Source organism: Natrix helvetica, assembly GCF_964273705.1.
Source record: "Natrix helvetica genome assembly, chromosome: 2".
Classification (NCBI taxonomy): domain Eukaryota; kingdom Metazoa; phylum Chordata; class Lepidosauria; order Squamata; family Natricidae; genus Natrix; species Natrix helvetica.
The window spans coordinates 241,820,850-241,840,305 of NC_138552.1; positions in this window are offsets into that span (position 1 = coordinate 241,820,850).

Consider the following 19,456-nt stretch of genomic DNA (forward strand, 5'->3'; position numbering starts at 1 on the left):
ATGAAAAATTACGGTTGAGCCAGGCCAGATAATTGAAAGAGGTGGGTCTTCAACTGTACACGGAAGGAGCGGAGATCGGAAATAATCCTGATGTCACGGGGGAGGTCATTCCACAGGGCTGGGCCCATCACAGAGAAGGCTCTGCTCCTGGGTGTCGCCCCCCGACACTGTTTGGCGGACGGCACCCGGAGAAGTCCCTCTCTGTGTGAGCGAATTGGTCGTAGGGATGTGTGGGGCAGGATGCGATCCTGCATGTAACTAGGTCCTGTGCCATGAAGCGCTTTAAAGATCATAATCAAAACCTTGAAACACACTCGGTAGACCACAGGAAGCCAGTGCAGCTCGCGCAGGAGAGGTGTTACAGGGGAGTATCTAGTCCTCCCCATAATCACCCGCGCGGCCGCGTTCTGGACCAACTGTAGTCTCCGAGTGCATCTCAAGGGAAGCCCCATGTAGAGAGCATTGCAGTAGTCCAGGTGAGACGTCACTAGCGCATGGGTGACTGTGCGTAAGGCATCCCGGTCCAATAAGGGGCGCAATTGGCGCATCAGGCGGACCTGATGGAACGCCCCCCTCGCCACGGCTGTTACATGGTCATCCATGGACAGCCGGGCATCTAGGAGGACGCCCAAATTGCGCACCTGTTCCATGGGGGCTAGTTGCACGCCCCCAATGGCCAGAGATGGAAACACCTGGTTGAACCGGGGGGCCGGAAGCCACAGCCACTCCGTCTTGGAAGGGTTGAGTTTTAGTCGGTTGCCATCCATCCAGACCCGTACGGCCTCCAAACACCAAATTTGGTGAGTTCCCCATTTATTCCCTCATCCAAATCATTGATGAAGAGTACTGGGCCTAAAACAGAGCCTTGGGGTACTCCACTGCATACTTCCGTCCATGTAGATGCAGTTCCATTGAGGACTACACGTTGAGCGCGGTTGGTCAGCCAGTTACGAATCCATCTGGTGGTGATGCTGTCTAACCCATATTCTTTTACTTTATCTAGTAGTAGGTTATGGTCTACCTTATCAAATGCCTTACTGAAGTCCAAGTAAACTATATCGACGGCATTCCTCTGGTCCACTAATTTTGTCACACTATCAAAGAATGCAATAAGATTAGTCTGGCATGATCTGTTTTTGACAAACCCATGTTGGCTTTTGGCTATTACTTTGTTTGCTTTTAGGTGTTCGCAAATTCGTTGCTTGATTATTTTTTCCAGAATCTTTCCTGGTATTGAGGTCAGGCTGATAGGTCTGTAGTTTCCTGGATCTATTTTTTCCCCTTTTTTGAAGATGGGAACCACATCAGTTCTTTTCCAGTCCTCTGGCAGTTCCCCTGTCTTCCAGGATCTCTGAAAGATATAATTCAGTGGTTCTGAGATCTCGTCTGCTAGTTCCTTCAGAACCCTGGGGTGTAATCCATCCGGTCCTGGTGATTTGAACTCGTCTAGGGTAGACAGGTGCTCCCTTACCATTTTCTTCCCTATTTCAATTTGTGTTCCTAATCTGATTTTTGTGGTGCTGTTTTTGATAGGTTGGACTGTTTTATCCCTTTGTGTAAAGATAGATGCAAAACATGAGTTAAATAGTTCTGCTTTCTCCTTGTTGCTTGTCACCTTCTTGCCACTTTCTCCCAGCAATGGACCAATTGTTTCCTTAACTTTTTTCTTGTTTTTAACATGTTGGAAGAAGCTTTTTTTGTTAATTTTTACTTTTGTGGCAAGCCCTTCTTCATTGTGAGCCTTAGTTTTCCTCACTTCATCTTTACAGGCTCGGGCTATTTGCTGATATTCTGCCTTAGTTATGTCCCCCCCCCTTCCACTTTTTATACTTATCTTTTTTGTCTTTCAGTTTGTCAGAGAGTTCTTTATGCAGCCATGCTGGTTTCTTTTGGGATCTGTTATTTTTCTTCTTCATTGGTATTGTGCTAGATTGGGCTTTTGTACTCTCATTTTTCAAAATTTCCCAAGCTTCTTGAGTTGTTTTCCCCTTGAGGATTCTCATCCATGGAATTTTTCCCAAGCTCTCTCTAAGTTTATTGAAATTAGCTTTCTTAAAGTCCAAGACTCTAGTTTGACTTTGTTCTACTACTTGTGTTTGCATAATGTTGAATTCCAATATTGCATGGTCACTTGCCCGCAGAGTACCTGTGGTTTCAATACCTATTATTTCCTCTCTGTTAGTGAGAATTAAGTCCCATATGGCTGATCCCCTTGTTCCCTTCTCTACTTTTTGGAAAACAAAGTTGTCTGCTAGGTTTGTTAGGAATCTGTTGGATCTTCCACTTGGTGCAGAGTTTGTTTCCCAGTTGATGTCAGGGTAGTTAAAATCTCCCATTACTATTCCCCCCCCCTTGGACAAGCGGCTTTAAATGGTTTTGCTCTCTGCCCCCAGAGGAGGAGGGGGGAGCCATGCAACGAAATCACACTCATAGCAAAGGCAGATTTTGGACTGCAATTGTGTAAATGAGGTGATGATCTGAAAACTTTGAAAACTTTTGGTTTTTGCCTTCTGATCCTGGAGCTGGCAGGGCAAGATGGCACACTTCTGTCGTCTTCATAGACACTGAAACGTGACTCCACCCATAGAAGCTTCAGGCATCTTGTCTTTGTCTCCGTGGCACTCAGACAAATCTCTTGTTACATTGGACTCTGGGCTTGGAACAAAGGACTTTATTACTTTATCGCCAGGAGCTGAATATAGAAAAGGTTCCTATCTGCTTGGACTCTCTGCCTCATAACCTCCTCGGCGGTTTTCCTCCCTAATTGTTTCCTCTCTGTATTGACATTGTTATCTCTTTGCTCACTATAATGCCACCCAAAAGACCACCCCCGGGGAAGCCGGGCTTTGCAGTCTCCACCCCGACATCCTCAGCATCCAGCCCCAGCGGACAACAGACTTTAACCTCCCTGCTTCAACCCAAGCCTTCTGAGGTGGACTTTCAGCAGATGTTCCAACAGATTTTAAAGGGACAGGAGGATTTAAAAAATCAATTCAAGGAGATGAATGAGCAGCTTAGAGAGAACCAAGACCGGGCGATTAATAATTCACAGAGACTGAATCTTTTGGAGGAGGAGACGGCTGAGATTAGGGGGGAGGTGGGGGGTGCAGAAAGGGAACCAAGAGCTAGAGAACCACCAGATAAAAATGGAATTTGAAAGAATGTCCTTTTTCCTTAGGTTTCAAAATGTGATTGAGGCAGATGATGAAGATTTAAGGGACATTATGACAAACCTTTTGGCTGAATACATTAAAAAAGACAAACAACAGATGGGGTGGGACATGGACCTGGTTTATAGAGTAAACTCTGCATACGCTAGAACACATAATGTTCCAAGGGAGGTACACATTAAATTCCTTAGAAAGACTACAAGAGATAAGATTCTGAGTGCACAAAGGGGGCAAGCACTAAAATACCAGGATAGAGAAATAGCCATTCTGAAACAGATCTCTAAGAAAGTGAGAGAGATAAGAAAAAACTATTCGCTGTTAGCGAAGAAATTATACCAGAAAGGGGTGTGGTTCAGATGGCTGATGCCTGAAGGTATGCTAATTTTCTGGGAGGACACAAGAGTCAGAATTAATACAACCATAGAGGCTCAGGCCTTTATGGAAAAAATAGAGCCCTCCTAGATAAGCCTGATGATATTACACCAGATGCACAAGACACGGGAGGGGCCGGAGCTCTGCTGGCGGGGGGAGAAGGGGCAACATCGAGAAAACTCAGATCACAAAAATGAACGAGAAAATCTGTTTGATGTAAAGTGATTGAAATTATTTGAAGATAAAAGTTTATATGCTGACAAAATATCATCAATTTGTAATAATCTAATGTATTAATAAATGAAATGTATGAGTACGGGGGGAGGGACCACCTCCTGCATATTGCAACTGCCAAAATTTGTAACTTATTCCACTACCCCTTTCCTTGTTTATTTTTTAAAAAAACCAATAAAATTTTGTTTAAAAAAAAATCTCCCATTACTATTGTGGTGTGCTTACTGCATACTTTAGTTAGCTGACTAGCAAAAAGTTCATCTACTTCCTCTGCTTGGGTGGGTGGCCTGTAGTATAGACCTATGGCAATGTCATTTCCCCCACAACCTTTAATATTGATGCAAATGCATTCAAGATATTTCTCATCATTGTTGTGCTCTATTTCTGTAGAGATGTAGTTATTTCTTATATATAGTGCAACTCCACCTCTTCTTTTATTTGGTCTATTTCTTTTAAATAATTTAAATCCTTCTAGTTGTATGTTCCATTTGTTGGTTTCATCCCACCAAGTTTCTGTAATGGCAATAATATTGTATCTGCCCTCTTTTACTTGAATTTCTAATTCGCCGTGTTTATTCCTCATACTCTGTGCATTGGTGTATAGACATTTGAGTCCATTTTGATTGACCTTGTGTTTACTGTCTACATAACCTGTGTTATGCCTGACTGCCCCTATTTTCTTGCCACTTGTGTGATTCATGCACATGGTATGGCAATCACTATTAAATGCTTGGTTTTGCTTTACAGCAGGAGTGATAATCTTATCCACACAAACATCTATGTTACATGCACTTATAAACCTATGAATTTTAGTTTGCTGGGGACAGAAATGTTCTGTATCTATTAATTCTCTGTCCCCGCTCTTCAGTTTAAATGTTTATTAAGAAAATCTGTGAATTTAATGCCAAGTAACTCAGTCCCTTTCTTGGATGGGTGCAACCCATCTCTTTTGTACAATTTTTCATTGGACCAGCTGCAGGCATCATGACTAATAAAACCAAAGCCTTCCCTTATACACCACTCCTTTAGCCACACATTAAACTCTGCTACATGCTGGCCCTTCCCTTTTTGTTCCTTATATACTGGTAAAACCTTTGAAAAGATAAGCCTACAACCTATACTATTAAGTTCATATCCTAAGTTCTGGAAATCATTCTGCACAGAAAGTACATCTTTCTGGGATAGATCATTAGTGCCAAGATGTATAATAGCATCAACATTACAGTCCTTACTTGCATTCTTGACTATGTTAAGAATACGCCTCTTGTCTCTGCTGGCAGTAGCAACTGGCAGACACCTAATCTCTTTTAAAACCTCCATATCCTCTCCTAAATTTGCATCCTTTATGATTGAATCACCAACCAGAAGGTGACTTCTCTTTTTGTATACCTTACTCTTCTTCTGCGACTGATATGTGATACCTGGTTCCCCATTTTGCCTTTCCGAAGAAAGTTCTTCATTTTGGACCACGATCCCCTGCTTATTTGAGTCATCATTATCACAACTACCTTGACCTATCTCTTTAGTGTCCCCATTAAGGTCAGCAAGGGCACTATATCTGTTTTGCTGGGTCACAGCAAAAGCTTTGTGTTTATGGTTCACAGCTCTCAACCTGCCAGATCCCACGGTTGTCCAGACTGCTCTTCTCCTGTGGGATCTTTGTGGCAGAGGGGGCTGAGAGCATGGCATCTCCATAGAGTGGAATGGCTGAAGTAGACACCTAGTTTCTGCTTGGAGATCACAGATTAGAGATTTTAGATAGGTAATCTGTCTATGTAGACTAGTAATTTGTTTACAAAGGGGACAGTATCCAAATTTGAAAAGAGTACTACAAAAGACAGGTGCAAAACAGCTATTACAATACTGTGGTCACGGGAAATATACCTTCTCTGAAGCTAGTACAGGTAATCCTCCTTTCCTCCAAATGGTGTCGCCACCTAGCCCCAGCCCTTAAATGCCAATTTGAGAAACAGAATTCTCTACCCTTGCTTCATTTCTTGACAGATAAATTATTTATATCAAATGTAAAGATGCATTTTTATGGCCTTCAGAGCACTGTGATATGTGCCTCTTGACATTTCCTATACTTTACCTAGTGACATTCAAGGCTTATTCTCACATTTATGTGAGAGTGAAGGAGAAACAAACTCTGCCTTTGTTGATTTTAATCCACTTCTTACAGTGAGCCAATTCACTGTCCTCTTGAAAGATTTTTGGCATGCCACCACAGACCCATTCTCTCTTTTAGCATTTAAAATATCATGTAATAGTATCATGCCAAATGCTGATAAATATGTAGAGTGGGGAACAAACATGACCATTTTACCACAGGATGATGTTGTCTAAGACTTAATAGGGTCAGGGATTTTCTATTGCCCTCACCCCTTGAGTGGCTCTAAGAATAAACAAGGAGTTTGTATTCATATTGGAATGAACATAAAACCAGACTAAATAGGCCCCATCTGGCACAATTTCAACTGGTATCAAAACATGACTGTGTGTGGGAGGAATATGGAGGACGTCTCATGAATCGAAGGAGTTTGCTTTCTCCTCCAGTGGCAAAACAAGCTGTCTGTTTTCTTTAATTTGCTTCTGGTGTTTGGGGGTGTCTTCTGTGGCTGTCCTGGTATCTGCCACAATGCTTTTCCTAATGCATTCTGGATGTTAGGTTCTGTGGAAAATTGATGGGCAATTGGTGAAATCACTTTCTCCAGTCGTTGGCAGCAATAAAACATAATTAATGGAAAAGAAAGTAGGGGAAAAAAGGATCGACAAATGTACAAAATCCAGTAAGTGATACAAAAATATTTTGTTTCTGAAGAAAGGACTTTTGACACTTAAGAATCACAAACATAGTCTAACATGAAATTATGTGAACCAAGCCCAAGAAAGATTAGGCTAAAGTACATTTGTTGATTTTAAAGTGTCATAAGATTGCAAAAAGAAAAAAAATCCCAAAACAAAAAAACCCAATGCTAGGATAACTATTCTGCAAGCTTTCACAAGGAGAATGAGAAAAACAAACTGTGTCAAGAAATAGCATGGTAAAAATATGCCTTGAATACATGTTCCTAGGCTATCACATTATAATAGTAGTTTTTTAAAAAAATAATGATCTAGCTGTATGAAATCATGTATGTAAGTAATGTCAGCATCCTTTAATAGGGACAAGCTTATCAAAGGTTCAATTCTTGATAATGCCCTATCCAGGGCCGAATTTTCCTATAGGCTAACTAGGCTTCAGCCTAGGGCCTCAAGATCAAGAGGGCCTTTTATTTATCCATGCCACATTTTTTATAAAGGTTAGTACCAATTACCACATGTTTCATTTAATATATTGATATATATCACAGTAATGATGTATTTTATTATCTCTCATGTAATTTACAAACTTTAAAATGGGAGGTGAAAGGGCCCCATAAGTGGAATAGCGTAGGGCCTCTTTTCATCTAAATCCGGCCCTGGTCCTATCCTATTGCTTCTGTTAACCAACATCCTAAAAAGTTCCAGATATCTTTTTTCAAGAACAAGGGAGATTTTTGGCTCCAGGTCATGAGAAATTTCCTACCTGAAAAAAATAAAACAGGAACCTTTTGCCATGCAAAAGAAAGCAGCTAACTAAGTAAACTCAATTTTTCCCACCTCGTAACCCTTACTCATATTAAAACTCTTGTTCAAAGGGAGGTGAGAATGATAATCTAGTTTAAAAGTGTCACCAGAGCTGTCAAGTCCAAAGTCCCAAATAACTAGAATATGATCTGAATAAAATTGAGCCATTTATCATGGCTAAGGCCAACTCTACAAGCTCAGTGTAAAGATAACATGTATGTTAAGCACGGGAGTCCCAAAGGTGGTTTTTCAAGAGGCAACTGGATTTTCTGGTTTTTCTTTGAAAAGCAAAAACAAAACAAAAAACAGAAAATCCAGTTGCTGCTTGAAAAACCACCTTTGGGATAGCTGTGACCTGGATGACTGAGAATCTTCATGGACGTTAAGCAAGGGAGCATAATCCAAATTGCTTGGAAGAATGACAATGAGACTTGGGTAAATACAGCTAGTGCTTTATGGCTTTTTCCTTCTCTGAAAAATTTCAAAAGTCTTGTTGTATCTGAATATCTGAGTGTCCATCTTTTCTTTTTCTTCATGTATTCTTTGCTATGTGACATATGTGTACATGAGCACATATGTTTCTTGTTTGGTGATAGAAAAATTCTTTCATATACACTCATATAAACTGAGTAAAACAATAATCATCCCAAAATTTTAAACAATATAGCTTCTTAAGTTATACACAGTTTTGTCAGAAGGAAAGGATTTGTAATTTTTTTAAAAAAATCAACAACATCAGAGATAATCTGATTTGGAGCTTCTGTCTAATTTCGGTGGGTGACTACCTAAACTTATTTGCAGATTTTAGTTATTCTCCAAAGCACCTGAGGGCAGGACTAGAAGCAATGGATGGGAACTAATCAAGGAGAGAAGCAACCTAGAACTAAGGGGAAATTTTCTGACAGTTAGAACAATTAATCAGTGGAACAACTTGCCTCCTGAAGTTGTAAGTGCTCCAACACTGGAAGTTTTAAAGAAGAGATTGGATAACCATTTGTCTGAATTGGTGTAGGTTTTCCTGCCTGAGCAGGGGGTTGGACTAGAAGTCCTCCAAGGTCCCTTCCAACTCTGTTATTCTATTCTTTTTATATTTTGCTTCAGAATTGATTTAAAATATTAATTTAAATTACCAAACTAATTTAATTAAGAAATAAAGCTATTCCACTAGACTTGCTTTCATTCAGCTCTTATCAATATATAATTGATCCAGTGGAAACCATGTGCATACTACAGCTTACTTCGGTATTCTCTGAAGTACATTTCATTGATTAAGTAAAAATAAATATACATTATTGATTGATTAGCCTATAGGCCATATCAATGTACAACACATATTACTAATAAAATTCTAAACAAAAAAATTAAAATGAGAGTAGGGTAAAATACAATAGTTATAGGATAAAATATAATAATTTGATGCATAAATATATAAAATAGAATAAAATGACATAAAATTATATTTCTTTATCACCCCTGCAGTCTACCCCAATCAGACCCCTATGCTGATCTCAGTCAGACCATTTTATTCAGAAACTGGGCTGTATTAAATGTTGTTTTCAGATTCTGGCCACATATGAGGTATGTTGTTTTAATATGGGCCTCCTACTGGGCCATAGGTTTAATATGTGGTTCAAGATACTTATCTCTCGCCCCCTTATATAAACAGCAATCGAATAATACGTGAGTCAGATCTTCTACCTCTTCAGCTCCACAGATATATGTACATTCATTGTATGGGATAGAATGGAATCTCCCGAATCTAACCATTGTATCAAGCTGTTTGAATCTTGCTCAGGTAAATGTCTCCCTGAGATGATTTGGCAGTTGTAATTTTAAATGGTTGTCCATTTGGAAGGCGTGTTTATATTTGCTCAGCCATTTCTGGCTAACAGCTTTACTAAGTGTGACAACCTTGAGTTGGTCAGATGCTGCTTGGCCAAAGTTATTAACCATCTATTTAGTATGGCTGGTCTGGAATTTGGCTCTGGTAAATGTATAAAATGTATTTTTACAATGAAAAAGAAAAGAAAAGAAGAGAGGAGATTTTGCAGAACTGTAACATGCTTTGAAAAATATTACAAGTTAAGAGAAACCTTTTATTACTGCCTGTACAATTGCAAACATATTTATATCCTCTTGAGTAATCGTTAAATTTCAGCTGCTCAAACTTTTAAGTTGTACTCTGAACAGGTTTTTATGATCACAGGTGGAAGCTAGGTTTTGAAAGTGGACTTTTCAGTTCAAGTGACCCAGAACTGTGTCATCAAGAAATTCTGAAAAGGAAGACTGATTTTTCGCTGACTAGAGGAAAGAGCCACTGTTGTATTAAAGAACTTGCCAACAGGACAATAAATCATTTGTGCTGACACTTCCATGATACATTAGGCTGTTTGGAAGTAGAGACAAACAGGTTTAGATTTGGAGGCAAAAGGTCAATGGTTAAGGTTGGGCCTCATTATTACAGACGTCTTCCACAACAGCATTCTTACATGCCAAGAGGCATTAGACTCACATGGGGCGTTTGTTAACATAAAACATTAAGCTGCAGGTGTTCTGCCCTATACAGAATCCTCAAAAATCACTCACAATTATTTTTGTTACCAGAAAGAGGATTAAAAGGATTTTAAAACATAGTGGCTCGGCCTGACTGATCACACATTTGTTACAAGCAAGAAAAGAAGGGATTTGTATAGGAAGAAAGATACGAGTCATTCAAGGTTATGCAGTCATACAGTTCCTCCTGGAAAGGATAGTCCTTTCAGTGGAATTTCATTCAGAATCTGTGAGGCAGAAAATGTTCAAGGCAATGAATGGAAAACTTCACCTTCAAGAGCTAAACTTGAACTGCTGTACATATTAATCCTTAAAAATTGCAGAAGCAATCTCGTGGATGATACAGAAGGGTTGGCATCATAAATTCAGAAGACCCTCACTTCCTTTCTTGCTCTCTCTAACTCTGCACAATTTGGCATTAGTGTGCTACAAGAATATGTGGGTTGACTGCAAGGTCACACACAATGCCATCCACTGCTGTTTCGTGGGGATTTCCCTTTATGTGCTAAATGTCATACAGTGTTTCTTGAAAGAAGGATGTTGTAGGGTCATGCTTCATAACTTCTCAGTTTGAGACCCTTTCACATATGGAACTCATCCATATGAGAGAAAATCCTGATTAGCTGTCAACACTTGTGGTATCGTTCTCTCTCTCTAGTCTACAATTTTCTTTCACATTTATGTATTACACATATGAAGCCTGGAGTGGAATATTTCAGTATAACTAAATTTAATACTATGATAATCTAATGAATTGCCATACTACATTTTAAGGGAGCATTTGGTTTCTGATTTCTGATACTGATTTCTGAAGAGGAGTTTTGGAGCCCATTGATCTCTCAAGAGGATTTTTCTTATGATTCCTTCCCACTCCCAATAAGATATGTTCTTCTCTTGTTCTGGATCAGGAATGTTATTCAGTGTCAGGAAAACAGAGATTGATTTAAAATATATGTTTACCAAAACATGAAATCACCAAAGAATTTTGGGTTCCAGTTATCAATTCCCCCCTCCCCATCTCTTATATTTGTGAAATATAGATGTTACAGCTGATTTATAAGTCAAACTTTGCTATCTGCTTCTGAAAATAAACATCTTTTTCCCCTGACAGATTGGGATTACATTCATCCAATATCTTCACTACCTTCTTGAATGGGATGCTCTCTGGAGGTGTTAGAATTGCAACTCCCTAAACAAATGTACTGGCCAAGAATTCATAGAATTGCTGTCCTAACTATCTGGAGAGTATCAAATTGGGAAATCTACTCTAGTTCTGTTCAGAATGTGCATTATCTTGGCCGCATCTAGTATCTCAGGTCATGTCCAAACAACTCTACCTCTTAATTCACATTTTTATCTCCATTCCAGTCTGACCAACAGTGAAATATTCTGCAGCTTTTATGAATTTAAGGAATGTGGTGGTGAACCACAGGTTTCCCCCACCTACAGTTCCTCCTTTTACCTGCCAACTCCTTGTCAGACTGTAATTAATGAGAAAGTCACTAGTAGTTATTCATTTTGGGTTCTTTCTGTTTCCCTCTAGAGAATTTTTAAACAGAAATCAGAATGTTGAACATACACTTCTTAAAAATGTTCTTCCTTCTCAGCAGTTGCTTAGAAATGCTATTAGTTCTGTTTTCTTGCATTCAAACTTCAGTCACTGGGAGGTAATGCTAACCAATTAAAATAGTCAAGTGAGGCAACTACCCCCGGTATCCGACAGTGCAACAACTGAGAATATTTCTGTTCATGAACTACAGAAATTATGACGTCACCACTTATGGGGCTTACTGACCCAGGGTAGGCAGTCATTATATTTATATAACAATTTAGAAGAAAAGAAAAAATGGTTTCCTTGTTACATTGAAAATAATCTAAAAAGGAAAATGACATATTTTTATGAAAACTTCCCTCCCCTCCAGTTTGCAGATAGAGGGCTAGCATTTGAGCATCTCAAGAAGACAGTAACTATGTTCCATTAGAAAGCTTGGATAAAACGTTGCCTACAGAGTGAAAGAGCAGAAATGAAAAAGAGATACATGGTTTGGTCTCACCGTCCTGTTTCCATTCCCATTATCTAAAGATAAATCAATCAGTAAAACATTCCCACGGTTCAAAGTATTGTATGTGGCTGGACCTTATGCTGATCCATAACAGCCAAAATGCCTTCCTTGTTTATGCTAAGGGGTAGATGATAGTGGGAAGGCAAGAAGAGGAGATCATCTTTCCAAAAGCCAGAGCTCCATTGTACACAAAGTGGGGAGCCTAAAAGCTCTTTGAGGACTAACACCACATTTGACTTCCATAAAATAATATTCTGAATTTCATCTCTTGTGCTTTTCCTAAGAAATTTAATGTGAAATTCTGAATACACAAAGGGGACAAGCCCTGATATACAAAGATAAGGAGATAACCATACTGAAACAGATCCCCAAGAAAGTGAGGGAGAAAAGAAAATATTATTCGCAATTGGCAAATAAATTATACCAGAAGGGGGTGTGGTTTCGTTGGTTGCTGCCTGAAGGTATGTTAATATTCTGGGAGGAGACAAGGGTCAGAATTAATACACCCATAGAGGCGCAGGCCTTTATGGAAAAAAATAAATTACTCCTAGAAAAACCAGAAGACATCCCAGTAGATGCACAAGACATGGGAGGGGCCGGAGCACTGCCAACAGGGGGAGGTTTGGCGACATCAAGAAAGCTCAGATCACACAAATAAGTAAGAAAATCCACATGACATAAATTGATTGAAATTACTAATGAATCTATCACACTGACTATATGTTATTATATAATATTTGAATGCTATGCAAATGTACACCATCAGTCTGGAGGGGGGGTATACCTACCGCAGTTTGCGGCTGCCACAATTTGCAACTTTCCCCATACCTTTTCCTTTTGTAAAACACCAAAAAACCAATAAAACTTTGTTTAAAAAAAATAATATTCTGAGATCTACCTACAGTATTAACGGTGTTTCTTACAGTAGCCCAAGTAAATTAAGGTCTTCAATTACAGCCAAAAAAAAAATTGCCGGGAAAAAGTAATGCCCATTCTCATTTTAAAACCAGTAGTATTTTTCCATGTCTGAACCTATTCAGAACCCATGAATTCCTTATAAGGCAACAATCTGAAGAGAAGAAAAATGTGTCAGCCAGTGAACATTGTGTCCCCCTTCACTCTTGAACAACATAATATAATAATAGGACATGCTGATTTCTAAGGATTCCCTCCCTGGGTAGCTGAATTGGTAATCTATGAAGCAGAGAGCGAAAGCTAAATCAGTAAAGTATAACTGGTATGCTTAGTTCCCAGATTTTTATAACTAATAGGAATACTTCCCAAATATTTTATAATTTTGTCATTCTTGTATATACCCAACATTGAAGAGTTTGTTGGCCTGCATTGAAAGTTTTTGAGAGGTACATGTGATGTTCAGTCTTCAGGTTATGCAGCCCTACATTGAAGCCTGGAAAATTTCAGGCATGCTAAATTAGTTTTGGAACTAACTAAGGCTTATGCATATCTTGCCAAGTTCTGAGATAGCATGCTTGGTACTTTATGTGAAAGAGTGCAGAGAAAGAGTGCAGAGAAGAGCAACAAAGATGATTAGGGGACTGGAGACTAAAACATATGAAGAACAGTTGCAGGAACTGGGTATGTCTAGTTTAATAGAAAGAAGGACTAGGGGAGACATGATAGCAGTGTTCCAATATCTCAGGGGTTGCCACAAAGAAGAGGGAGTCAAGCTATTCTCCAAGGCACCTGTGGACAGAACAGGAAGCAATGGGTGGAAACTAATCAAGGAGAGAAGCAACTTAGAACTGAGGAGAAACTTCCTGACAGTTAGAACAATTAATCAGTGGAACAGCTTGCCTCCAGAAGTTGTGAATGCCCCAACACTGGAAGTCTTTAAGAAGATGTTGGATTGCTATTTGTCTGAAACGGTATAGGATTTCCTGCGGTATAGGGTTGGACTAGAAGACCTCCAAGGTCCCTTCCAACTCTACTATTGTATTGTATTGTATTGTATTGTATTGTGTGTTTTCTTGAAAACAAACTCCATGATGTTAATTAGGATTTACTTCCTTGAAAGTGATTTACTTCCTTGAAAGTGTATGTTACATGGAAAAGTAACTTGAAAGGAGAATGGCTACTGCTTTCTTCTCCCAGTATGGTCAGTGCAACTATTTTTAAAAAATGCAGACAATTTAAATGCAATGAGTCTATGGAATTACCCCTTCAAGTTTGTCACACATTGTAAAGGAGATTTCTACCACACTTGAAATCATTACACTAACGTCATTCTAAAAGATCTGGAAATGTTCCAATGTCCACTTCTTAACATTAGATCTTTAAGTGATCATGTGCCTCTGTCGAGTTACCATTTTGGACCCACCACTACATGTTTAATACTACTAGAAAGCAACCTTTTATCTTTTTAGAAAAAAGCATAACTGAGAAAAGGGAGATGGAAGAGCTGTTCTCCCTATTTGAACCCAGGTCTGCCCTTAGCTGATTTCTTTCCCACAAGGCTTCGTAGGTAAAGAGAAAACTGGCACTTTCTTTTTTGAAAAAAAAATATTTATGTTGGGTAGCAATAAGAACGAGGCCTGTTCTAATAGAGTAAGATAGGCAGGCTTATTTCCATGCATGAGGGTTTTAAAAAAAATTGGCTGATCTCTCAATCACTTACTGAAGATAGCACCTTTTATGCTAACTAAATGGGAGAGTTGTATCCCTCAGCATAGGTGAACAGTTCTTGAAAGTTATTAAAATGCAGCAATACACAGCGGCTCTATTCTAAGTGATCCAGCAAGGTTCAGAAAGCGTATGTGTACTAGGGCTTAGGAGGCAGCACAAATGGCATTTGGTGCCAGGGTCTAGGCATTAATAATCTGGAAGGACTACAGAGGCCTTTCATCTGGGCTGTGATAGAGATGTCTTTTGCTAACCTATTGGAAAGGTTGGACAAGTTTCTGTGGAAGCCCCATTTTGGTTTATTCCTCTCTAATTCCTGTAATGTAGTAAAAGAGAGGTTATTTCTTTTTCTTTGAATTTCTGATGAGTGCTTCCAGCGCACAGACTTGGAGTAACCATCCCCCTGAGAACTGGCAAGCCCCAACCTTCCTGGCCTCCTAAAAAGTCTTGAAGATATGGTTTCCCCCCACAAATGTTGGAGTTGTGTGTGGCTGGAGCCCAAGAAAGTTGTTTATGGATATGAGAGGTGTGTTGCCTTTGGGAGTGCCAAGAGTTTTTAAGTTTTTACTGTTTTTATTAGTGTTTATAAGCCACCCAGGATCATGCTAAATAAAATAGACAGTTATGTAAATCTTTTAAATAAATGAATTAAATAAAAAAGGCTTGAAATGACATTGAACTGGAAGAGAGAATAAGAAAGAATGTAAAGATCTTTCTGGAGAGGAATTACACAGAGGTGGGTTCAGACCGATTCAGCTGAGTAGGTAGTAACCTGGCCAGCCACGCCCCCAAACCAGTTCTATCTAGCCATCTTGTTTTTTGCTTCTGTGCATGCACATAGCACGTCCAAAGCGCGTCCCTGAGCAAGCCGGCAGTAGAAGAAACCGGAACCCACCCTTGGAATTACAGTATGCACTTTTTTTTACACAGAATAATTAGCTGAAATTGACAACCCGTGAATCTTTAGTCTCATTAGATTGAGAGATTTGGATGCATCCCACCAGGTCCTTTTGTGTGCCCTCCCAGAGCATTCACCCTGCTGAATTTTGGTAGTAACATTAAGGATACAAATGAGCTGGTTTCCTCCCTATTCAAAATCATAATCTTATGTAAATAAAGGGCCAAATGGCTACACTCATTATTAGCAAACTTAATGCAGTTGTTTGACCTACCAAAGAGGAGAATTTTTGGAGTAGCTCTAAATTCCTCCTGTGTGGATCAGACCTTCCATTTCCATTCAAGTGATTGTGCCTTACCTTACAGCTGTGCTTCTCAACTTTAGCAACTTTAAGATGTGTGGACTTCATATCCCAGAATTTCCCAGCCATCACACACAACTTAGTTGCCAAACATTGGGAAACATTGCCTTAATGTACTGTAATTAGAAATTGAAACACTTGAAAAAAGAAAAGAAAAATTCACCTTGTTTTAAATAACTAAAAGCCAAAAGCATTGCATTCGGCCTGATTCAGAGAGCTCAATCTGTTCGCTTCATTGAAAAATGAAGATCTTCAATTCACAAAAGAAAGTGGGGGGGGCATCTTTCATTAGAGGATTCTTATAACTCCTTTTACATACCATTGGCTTGAAATAATAACAATAACACAATGCACCAGATTAAAATAACACCCATACTTAACAGCACAATCCTATTTTAGCTGGGCTGATAAAGGTCTTTCCTTTCAAAGACTCCCTGAGGAGGCTACAACTTTAGCTTAAAAAAAGGTCAGCAGAAGTTTTCTCAGCTCCTGAGGAAGCAGTGACTCATCATTTTATCAACCTTTTGGTAATGGGTAATGGATTGGATAACAGGCTTAATGGTAACAACAGCTCTTTATTAACTACAACAAGTGAGAACAATCCAGCGAAGGTTGAGTCTGACAGCAGCCCTGTTATAGGGAGCTGTCAGACCCTTTGACCAATAGGATTAAACATCTGTTCTTGCCGGAACAGAGGACCTTATTGGAAACCACTGTAGTTAGTACAAGTATCTAACACCCCTCCCCTCTTGGATGGAACAATCCTATTTGTTACGTAGTCAGGCAGGTAGGCGGGCTTTTGGGTAGCTCTGCCTGACCTGCGCAGTTCAGTAGGAGGGGTTTCCTTGGACAGGTCGGATGGACCTATTTGTTCCGCAGCTCGGGAAACACGGTTTGAATTTGTGCGCTAGCTGGGTGCGGCTGCTGCGCATGCGGCAGCTGTCATCTTCCTTGCCCTCTGAGCTCTTGGGATCTGCAGCCTCGCGATGTATGCGTGTACTCTTTCACGTGTCTTGTGGAGCGCTTTGGCGCTGCCGAGTCTCAGTAGATTGGATGGCTGATTCGGATGCCCTGGTCTCGTCCAACACAATCTGCAGAGTGAGGTTAGATTTAGCAAGTAACCTCCTCTGTAGGTTAATGTCCCACACACCACAAATTATGCAGTCCAGAATCAGCTCGTCCAGTTCTCAGAATTCGCAGTATGCTGCGGCCTTGCGAAATGCCACAATGTACTCATTAATCGACTTGGGCTCTTTCTGGTTTTTTATGTTAAACTCATGCCAGTGAACATGCTTGGACAGCTTGGGGGCATAATGGGTCCTCAACGTTTGCTGGAGCACGGACCAGGTGACTGATTTCAGCGGTGTCGGCTCAGAGAGGTCTTTCACCATCTCGAACTTCCCGGCCACAGTATCCAAGGAACATGTTCTTCTTGCGGCCTTCAGAAAGGCCCATGAGGTCGTTTGCCTCGAGGAAGCAGTCAAATCGTAGCATTTACGAATCCCAGCTCTCGGTGACTGGGTCATACGGAGTCAGTGGGGTATGCATGGCCATTTTGTGTTCAGAGGGCATTTTGAGTTTGCTGCTCAAAAATGTTTTTTCTTCTTTTATGATCCTTGCACCCCACTATCCCTGAAATCCAGTTATTCTTTACTACAGACCCAAGGGCTAATAATTAATTCTCTGATCCAAAACGATTCTCAAACAAATGATGCTACTGAGGTTATAGATATTGGCAGCAAAGGAATGTATTTTTCCTCTATTCTTTTTGCTGTTGCTATTATTGCAGAATAATGTATAGTACAAATAATAGAAAGTGTTCCAGGCAGAAAATGAGAATATTTCAATATCACATCCTTTTGCAAATCATGAGCTATATAGTGCAACTAATTTTGAAATATCTGCCCCATTTTATGAACAAAGAGGCAGATTTAAAATCCTTGATGTCAGTAAGTTTTGATTATCCACCTCTCTACAGAAGGCTAAATGGTTTATATCTTAATGTAATCCTACTTAACTGAGCCTATTAGAAAATTGGAACAGCAATCATCCACAATTTTTCTTAAATTTTGTAATGTAGTTTAAAGTTTACAATATAGTACAAATGTATGTATATTGCAAAAAAGAATTTTCTGTCCATTTGCTGATGCAAAGAATAATACTTGTGGATTCAATGTTTGTTTATGATGAAAGAATAATTAGAAATCTGTCGTTCTTGCTGTCTAGTGTTAATGATTCTTTGTTCAGAGCACATAAAATATTAGATGGATTTAAATTTGTAGTAGTTCAAAAGCCAAAATTTACCCTGTATGTGCATTGCCTATTTACAATCTGCAATCCCAAGTGATGGATATCTTACTGAATTACACCACTGTAAAATTATTATTATTATACTTTTATTCATTAAACATGAAACTCAGTCAATTGAACATTTAAAAATGTATCACAAATATTATTGACTGGCACTGATAGTTGATACAGGTTGCTGCCATAACCAATGAATTCGTTTAGCAGCTCGGTCATGTCTACTTTGTAATCAGTTTGTGCAATTTTGCTGCCATCACATATTAAATGCAAAACAGTTTCAACTTCATCATTGCAAAGTTGGCAGTTTGGGTTATCAGTGGATTTTTGTATCTTCACTTTCATGGCATTACTTTGTAGGGCTTGTTCTTGAGCAGAGAGTATTAAACCTTCCATTTCTTTATTGATGGTTCCCATCTTAAGCCATGCCCATGTCACGTTGTTATCACATTTTCCTTCAATGTTTTTCAAGTAAAAAAGAGGTATTATAATTATTTATTATTATATACTTTATTCATTAAACATGAAACTCAACCAACTGAACATTCAAAAATGCATTGCAAATACCAATGACTGGTGCTAATGGTTGATACGGTTTGCTGCCAGCGTCCTAGGTATCAACCAAGTACCTTCTAAAAATATAACATGTTCCAAGTAGTGCAGTTTTTTGCAGTTCCACTGGTGTTATTGCAGGAAGCTGCAATTTGTTGATGTATCTTGTAAAATTCTTGGATATGGTGCCAAGTGCCCTGATGACAATGGGTATCACTGTTACATGCTTCCTCCATAGCCGTGTAGCCAGGTCACGATATTTCATTATTTTTTCTAGTTCTTTTTCTTCAACTCTGGCATCTCCAGGAACAGCGATATAAATAAACTGTGCCCTCTACACCATGTTATCTGGGGTGTTGTGCTCCAAATGACGATCCATTTGTATTTGAATTCCCACAAGATCTTCACCTTCTCATTTTCGATAACTTTTTCCACTTTATGTTCCCATGACTTTCTAGATACAGGTAAATCATATTTTTTACATAATGACCAGTGGATTAATTTAGCAACTCAATCATGTCTAGCTTTGTAATCAGTTTGTGCCATTTTGCTGCATTCACATATTAAATGTGAAACAGTTTCGACTTTATTATTGCAAAGTCAGCAGTTTGGGTTGTCAGTGGATTTTTGTATCTTTGCTTTCATGGCATTAGTTTGTAGTGCTTGTTCTTGAGCAGCCAGTATTAAACCCTCTGTTTCT